The sequence below is a fragment of the Canis lupus genome, chromosome X (assembly GCF_048164855.1).
Source record: "Canis lupus baileyi chromosome X, mCanLup2.hap1, whole genome shotgun sequence".
Classification (NCBI taxonomy): Eukaryota; Metazoa; Chordata; class Mammalia; order Carnivora; family Canidae; genus Canis; species Canis lupus.
Genome location: NC_132876.1, coordinates 91,545,797 through 91,554,247, shown reverse-complemented (window position 1 = coordinate 91,554,247; position 8,451 = coordinate 91,545,797). Strand labels below are relative to the sequence as shown.

General features: G+C 47.6%; 1 long non-coding RNA gene across 1 annotated transcript in view; it reads right to left on the bottom strand.

Annotated features, from left to right (window-relative positions):
- Positions 1-2,746: 2,746 nt before the first annotated feature.
- LOC140627488 (uncharacterized) overlaps positions 2,747-8,451 on the bottom strand; it is a 43,629-nt gene continuing 37,924 nt past the window's right edge. The window contains exon 5 of the long non-coding RNA XR_012026205.1: positions 2,747-4,709. This is a non-coding gene — a long non-coding RNA (uncharacterized lncRNA). The remainder of the gene's footprint in view (positions 4,710-8,451) is intronic.

The following is an 8,451-nucleotide window of genomic DNA, read 5'->3' as shown; positions in this document are numbered from 1 at the left end:
AAAGCTCTGAAATGCTATGGCTAAGCGACAGGAGGGTGTTCAAAGAGCTTTCGGGATTTAGGGGAGAATTAGCAAATAAAGAAAATACCATGTCAGAAACAAAGACTCAAAGTAACACGAGAGCGAACACACTCCATGTGAAGTGCAGTAAGGGAAGTCGAGGATAGAAAAAGAAAACTGAACAAACAGGAATAAAATCCTTGTATGAAAAGCAAATTTCATAATCTCTAGCCACTTGAATCTTGCCCAAAAAGCACTCAAGTTTATTTTTCTACTTTATTTATTTTTCTACTTTATTTATTGAAGTTTGATTAATCTTACCCAAAGAGGTTACAGATAATTAATTTTTTAAAAATCCAGTTTCAAGTAGATATTCCTAAAACCAATTTTGCATTCATATTCTTCACAATTCATTTGATAATTCAAAAACATTAACAAAAACATTTTTAATCTGCTTTTCAAAGGGAACATCTGTGCATTATTGTTTGTGACAGGAGCTTTGTTACAGCAAGTGAAACATCTGGAGAGACTTGATTACTTGTTGACAGAAACTCCAATGCAAAACACAGGTGAATGGAGATGTATTCTCAGGGGGCTCCATTGAATAAGCTCAGCCAATGGGGTTGACCTCAGCTAATAAACTGGAACACAGCAGTATTGGGGCCCTTCTTTCTGAGCCATCTCTTATACTGAGTCTGGGTCTACGGCCAATGTTGATTCTTGCATCACTTGAAAGAACAAGGATTAAGACTTTTTAGCGTGTGGCTTTTACCCTGGATGCTCGGAGTGGTGCATTCAGTGTCCTTGTTAACTCTCCGCCAGAAACAAAGGAAATCCAAGTCTCAACAATCCAGATGGTTTGAACCCATGTTGATAGGATTTTTCAGTCCTTTTTAAAAAGATTTATTTATTTATTTATTCATGAGAGACACACACACACACACACACACAGAGAGAGAGAGGCAGAGACATAGGCAGAAGGAGAAGCAGGCGCCTCACAGGAAGCCCGATGTGGGACTCGATCCTGGATCCCAGGATCACACCCTGAGCTAAAGGCAGACGCTCAACCACTGAGCCACCCCGGTGTCCCATCAGTCTTTCTTTTTAATACCAACTTCCAGTCCACGTGATTAGGAGAGTCAGTTTGGGTCAAAGTCTTCTTTGCCAATGAACAGCTCGAGGGCTGCAGAGGTGGGCAGATGAACAAGTGGCTTCTATGACCCCAGGTGATTTACTGAGAATTCTAACTTTATGACGGCTTCAGTGGGTACATAATGTAATGCACATGAAGGTGCCTCACAGAGTGCTAAACTTATGCAAAGAACTCAGTAGTTCTTGAATCTAGGTGTGGAAGATACCACTGATTACAAGCAAAAAGGCCATTTCTACCTCCTTTCTTTTTTTTTCTTTTTTCTTTTTCAAGATTTTAATTTATTTATTCATGAGAGGCATAGACATAGGTAGAGGGAGAAGCAGGCTCCCTGTGGGGAGCGTGATGTGGGACTCGGTCCCAGGACCCCGGGATCACAACCTGAGCTAAAGGTAGATGCTCAACCACTGAGCTACCCAGGTGCTCCTACCTCCTTTCTTGATGGCAGAGAACCTCCCGTCCCAGACACTGAAAATGGCAGCATTTCACCTCACAGCAAAGTCATGGACATGTGACCTGATTCTGGCCACTGAAAACTGAGGAAGGGGCTGCTGGGGAAACCTTCCTCCCTTACAAGACATCCCTCATGGGTAGAAACAGCTTTGTTGCTCCAGTTGGACATCGTTGTGTCTCCATTCAATGCCTGGGACCGTGACAGCCACTTTGCAACCATGGAGGGGTTGGGTGGCACGGGTACTGGCCTAAGTGCCTAGCTAACACCCTGAGGAGGGCAGAGCAGAAAGATGGAGGGGATCTGGATCCTTAGTGATACCATGGAACCACCCAGCTGACCCTGACACCACCCACCTCTAGCTTTGTTTTTGGTTTGGTATATTAAATGAGAAGTAGCCTGATAGTGAAGCAATGCTCATTGGGTATCTCACTCCATGCAGCCCAAGCATCACAGCCCATATACTGACGGAGCTCTCTCCTTTTCAACCATCTCAGTAGATGTGAAACCCAGTTTTCCTTTAACCTACCTGATAAAATGTCCGACAACGAGTTCCCAGTGGGGGGAGCGCCCCCCCCACCGCCTCCCCGCCCCAAGCCCATTTCAACATCCACTCACTACTTGTCCTCAAATCGTCTTCATCCACAAAATGGACGTGGTTCCCGTTCCTGTTTCTGAACCCACTGAGTGTTTATGGTGACTGGTAACCTAATTGATTTGCAGTCCCCAAATTAAAGGCACTAGCAAAGATTTTTTTTTCAATGCTAGTTTTCCACGGGAGTCCTGCCCAGGCTGGGCTGTAATTTATGGATGTGCTAACAGGCTAAAGGACAAAGTGATCTGTAATTCACCAGCAGAGCCCTGAGAGGCTGCATAATGTACGTTCCTCCCCATCATCACACGAGTAATAACCATCAAACACACTGTGGGCAATGAGTGACTCCCTTGCTTCGGAGCTTGTACCCTGCCCTGGATCCCAGCCCGGTGGCCCACCGCCTTTGGTGATGACATCCCCAAGAGACTGGGAGCCCGAACACCAGGACGGCAGATCGGCACAGCGCCTCACAGAATCCGGCCCAGATTGAAAAGTAATGAACAATTACAGGGGATCAAATTAATATTTAATGAAGATGTAAATGATGAGCGTCAGTTCCGAGCTGCTTGGTGAAATCTCTTCCAGCAAGAGAAAGCAGCAGCGGTCTGTAGAGGGGAACTGTCTTTCTTACGAGCCATTGTTCTTGAACTTCTCTCCAGCTCTGGCTGAGGCCTTGGCCCAGATTCCCCGAACAGCTGACAGTTGCAGCGCGAGTGAAATCAATCTTCTAATCCTCCTAGCCATTTCATTCCTAATTTCCCTCGTTTGCCCACCCCTTCTCTCTGCTCAGACTGGGCGCTCGGAAGCAAACTCCGCGGAGGGTTTCTGACAGCAGGCCTGCCTCTTGCCAGCGTCCTCTCCGTCCCTCCGTCAGCTGGGTGTCCGCGCTGCTGAGGGGGGCACGGTCACCCCGAGGCAATTCATCACCTCTCGGAGCGCGGCCTGCTGCGGAGCCCGCCTGTGTCAGAGGAACCTGCCAATTCCTCCGTCAGAGCCCGGGGGGTGGCTTTGGAGGTGCTGGTCCATGAAATAACACAGGAGGAAGGGAGAAGGTGCCAGAAGCAGGGGAGAGGGAATCGCAGGCTAGAGGGGGAATGAAGAATGATGGCTGGTTGCACAGGACAGTACGCTCCTAAGGGGCCAAAAGATGCCAGAGGCTGATCTCTGGGGCTCCGTTCCCTCTCTGGCCCCACGCGCAAGAGGCTATCACAGGGCTGGGGGCTGGAGGCAGACGGAGTTTCTGAGGAAAACAGCTCCCCAGCCAACAGCCCCTGCTCCCAACCAAGCAAGAGATCGAAAGATGAGGATCCAAGCCCAGAGGCTCCTTTTCTCTTTTCCCAGGTCAGGCTGGGAAAGAGCCACTTCTTCGCCCAGCTGGGGAAAGGATGCACAGTATCTGCTGGTGCACCAGCCCTCCAGCAGTCTAGAAACTCCTTCACCATGCTAAGGGCTGCGCTCCATTCCCAGAGCAACCAGGCCCTGACGTAAGCAGTGGGGAGCCCCCCTAGGTGAGACTGCCTGAGCCCCAGAGGAGGTGAGCTTGGCCCTCAGCTCCAGATCACGTGTGGCCCCGGGTCGGCCTTAGAGGCCCCTCCTGCTGCCGTGATCCCGGGGAGACCGCACAGAGAGGATCCCCAGGACGGCCGCTGCCGTGGGAGAATGCCCACTCGCGCTCACCCACCTTTTCCTCCTGCTCCAAATGCTCGCCGTGGACCGGAGTGGTGAGGAGGGCCGCTCCGTCACCCTGTCATCGCCTTTCGGAACTGTGGTGTGCGACCTGGTAGCTCAGCGGGTGGCTTTCTGTCTTGGCCTATTTTATTTCTGAAGACTGATTCTAGGACCTACAAGACTCTTGGTCCCACGCTAATTTTTTTCTTTCTCTAAACAGACTCGTGAAGGCTCAAGTGAGGCTACGTGTCACAGAAGATGAACTGCTTTACTCTGCAATGCTGGAAACAGAAACCACTCTAGGTATTTAAAACACAGGGGGGTTAACACCAGCAGCTGGATACATGGGTCAGAGGGTAGGAAGGCGAGGAAAGGCCTGCAGGCAACACAGACATTAGCCACAGTAGGAAGGTGCCACTACCCGTAGGACTAGGGGGCTGTGGGAGGACGTGGTGTTGCCAGACCCCAGAAGCTATGCTAGTGTGGCAGGAGCTAGAGACAAGCTGAAGGCAGCCGGATGTCTATAGGTGACTTACAGGTCAGCTCCCAAACTTAGCAGCGGTAAACAACAAATGGATTCTCTTACAGTTTCCGCAGCTCAAGAAGTTGAGAGCAGCTTATTGGAAGGCTCTAGTTCAGGGTCTCCCACGGAGGCTGTGATCAAGGTGTCAGTTGGGGCTATGGTCATCTCAAGGCTCGACTGGAAAGGATCTCTGCTTTCAAGCAGATGTTGACTGGCCTCCAGTCTTCACTGGTTGTTGGGTGAAGACACCAGTTCCTTGCAAAGTGGGCCTCCCCATAGGGCCATTTGCAATATGGAGCTCTCTCCCTGTAGGGCAAGGGCTCTGAGAGAGAGAGAAAAGAGCAGATGAGAAAAGGAGAGCAGGATGGAAGTGATGGTCTTTTTCTGACCTAATCTTGGAAGTAACATCCCAATACTTTAGCCATATTCTATTCGTTGGAAGGGAGCCACTTGGGACAGCCCACACTCAAGAAAAAAGGACTATCAAGGGCTGGAATACCAGGAAGATGGATCGTGGAGGGGGGGCCTTCTTAGAGGCCACCAGCCACAAGATTATAGCCACAGAGACAGAGGCAGCTCTAGGTTGGGGGGTCCCAAAAGCTTAGACAATCTGGGGAACCCTTCTTAAGATAAACAATGCAAAACTGCAGATACAAAATCACACTCAGATGTAAAAAACAAAAAACAAAATCACACTCAGGTCTAGCAGCTGGTGAATGGACAAAGGAAACGAGGACTACCCGTACAATAGAATCCTATTTGGCAATAAGAAAGGAAAGAACTCTTGATACGCTACAGTGTGGATAAACCTCAAGAAACATGGCACTCAGTGAAGGAAACTTATCTCAAAGAACCACTTGCCACATGATTCCATCGATCTGAAATGTCCAGGATTGGCAAATTCATGGAGATGGAGAGTAGATTTGTGGTTACCAGCCCTGGGCTTGAGAGCCAAGACTGACTGAAAAGACATGAGGGAACTTTGGGGGGCCGATGGAAACATTCTAGAACTGGACTGTGGTGATAGGTGCACAATTCAATACATTTACTAAAAACCATTGATGCACTTACAATGGGTGATTTTTATGGTTTGTAAATTATCTTTCAAAAAAAGCTGTTAACAAATTATACACACAGGGCATGAGAAAGAGCCTGTGTAAGTGAGAGGCCCTGGGGCTTAAGCTTCATTAACTCCTCAGGAAACGTCTCAGTGGAAGAGACAGAGCTATTGTGGGCACTGCTGGAGGCAGTGAGGCCAGACCTCTCTCCTCTGGTCTCTGTCTGGGCCCCCTATTGGCCTAACCTGCCCAGAAGCTGGGGGCATGGAGTGCTTTGTCACACAGAACGGAGGAGACATAGGGCTGGGAACAGATCTGAGAGCAGAGAGGCAAATGACAGGCTTGTGGGCCAAACCCCCCAGTGCTACCTCCACACCCGACTGCCAAGACACCTCAGACCAACTCTAGTCTTCTGGTGTTGAGAGATGTCTTGAGAGGGAAGCCAGAGAAAACTCAAGTTTCCCAATGAAGGTCTAAGCTGTTATCAGCAACCAACATAGAACACAGGATTTGTTGGTTAGCTTGTCATTCGCTAGTCACCTGAAAGCTCCAGATCATTTCTTTGGACAGAGTTGAGGATGGAGAGCCAGGCTTCAGGTTGGTAGGAGCAGGAGAATGGAGGAGATAACTCAAGAAAGAACATTGGATATGTCATATCTGTACTATTGAATGAATTTCCCTGGCAGCCTTTCTCGTTGAATTCTTGCAGGCAGTGGGGTGGCAGGGCAGGGTGGTGGGCACAGTGGGCCCCAGGTGCAGGCAATGGGGGCCTGCACTGTTGGTGGGCAAATTTAACACAATAATAAAACCTACTACAAATTGGTACCTTTTATTATAGATATGTACAAGTAATTTGAAACAAGGTCAGTGATAATACTCTTCCTCTCACCACCCCCCTCCCAAATATCTTATGGGGCTCAGTTCTAAAATTGCCAAGGTGACTATTGAGTTTTTTTTTTAAGATTTTATTTATCCATGAGAGAGAGACAGAGAGGCAGAGACATAGGCAGAGGGAGAAGCAGGCTCCCTGTGGAGAGCCCGATGTAATAAGACTCAATCCCAGGACCCGGGGATCATACTCTGAGCCGAAGGCAGACGCTTAACCACTGAGCCACCCAGGAGCCCCCACTGTTGAGTTTTAAATGCTATATATGTGAGCTTCCAATGAGCGCATGTCAATACTTACTCTTTAATAAAGGTTATTTTCTGCATGGAAGACAGTGCAGAGGGCCCCCAAGTAGACTGCTGGCACATGTGGACTCAGCCACACACATTCTCTTCAACAGTAAGTTCACATTGATTGCACATCATTTGTGCTCCCTTGGGTGCAGCTTGTGTCCCTAGTTCTGGTGGCACCACATATTCCTGCTTTCAGATGGTAGGTCGGTCACGCACAGCTAACACAGTGGCGGCAAAAACAAGCAGAACTTGAGATGCCTCAATCTGCTGTTCTAGGTTCAAATCCTTCTTTGAACCATGTGGCATTCACTCTGGCGGGTGTGTTTCTTTATGGGGTTTCCCCAGCTTTAAAAAGTATATGAATCCGGGGGCGCCTGGATAGCTCATTCGGTAGGTTAAGCATCTGCCTTCAGCTCAGGTCATGATCCCGGGGTTCTGGGATCCAGCCCCACGTCAGGCTTTCTGCTCAGCTGGGGTACTGCTTCTCCTTCTCCCTCTGCCCCATTCCCCTGCTCATGCTCTCTCCCTCTTTCTTTCAAATAATAAATAAATAAATAATAAATAAATAAATAAATATTTTTTAAAGTGTATGAATACAGATAAAACCTATTATCTTTTTCTTCTTTGCTAGGATGATACCACTTTTATATTTTTACTAGAATGGAAGTTCAGGAAAAGGAAATTTTTCACTGTTTCTTTGCTGACGATCAAAATCCTTTGTTTCCTTTTGTGATTTTTCCTGGAAAAGATTTTGTCATATGGGGGAAGAAAGGGTTAAAAATTACTTGCTCTGGGTGGCAAACACACTAGGGATGCCACCACTTATGACCAAGAAGTTTACCCTCACGGATAATGAGACTGAGGCTCAAAGGTAAGAAATTTTTTTTTAATTTGCAGAAGTAATCATAGGCCAAGGATTCAAGCAAATATCGTACAGTCAACAGCATGCGTGCTTTATATTTATGAACTCATATTAAGCACAACCATACGAGTGGGTGGTATCATCACCCTCATTTAACAGATGAGGGAATTGAGGTACAGAGAGGCCAAGTGACTTCCCCAATGACCCACAGCTGTGAATGGCAGAACCAGGATTTGGAGAACCCTGGTGGTAACCGCCCCGGACGCCGTCTCTGTAACCTTAACCTATGCTTCCTCGTGAACTGAGGTTTGCTTCTGAAGCCACACTCAATTCTCTGGCTGCTGCAGCTGAGCGACTTGGACTCACTTCTAAGGATGCTGTCCTCTCTACCATCCACTTCCACCCAGAGGGAAATCTCCCAGCAGATGCATGTGCAATATGTTCTGAATTTAGCTCAGTTCGGTGGTTTACCAGAGGCTTTGAAAAAGGAAGGATGAAAAAGAAGCCTGACTTTTAAGAAATTGGGATCCTTGGGATCCTAAGATCTATGAACTCCCGCAGACGTCCTTGCAAGCTTTACTAAAGGCTCATGAAAACTGCAGGGCGCTTCCATCACGGGTAATACCGCCCCACAGCACTAGATGGCAAAATGGTGCTATGTTACTGTGCTGGGACCCGAAATAGCCAGGAAAAAAGTCTCCCCCAAAATCCGAATCCACTGAGCTGTCCTTTAAAAAAAAAAAAAGAATGTTTATTTTTGGAAAACAAAGTTCTATACAAGGTTAATATCTTAATTTTTTTCCATCATTGTTTAGAAATGCCCTATTTTGCATTGTCCAAGTCTCCTAGGCTCTATCAAATAGGCAAATAGATGTCTCTTTGCCTAATGGCCAGCTGGTCAAAAGCTACCTCCTAATTGATCAGATAAAAACGGGAGGATAACAGAAGATAATGGAGATAGTATG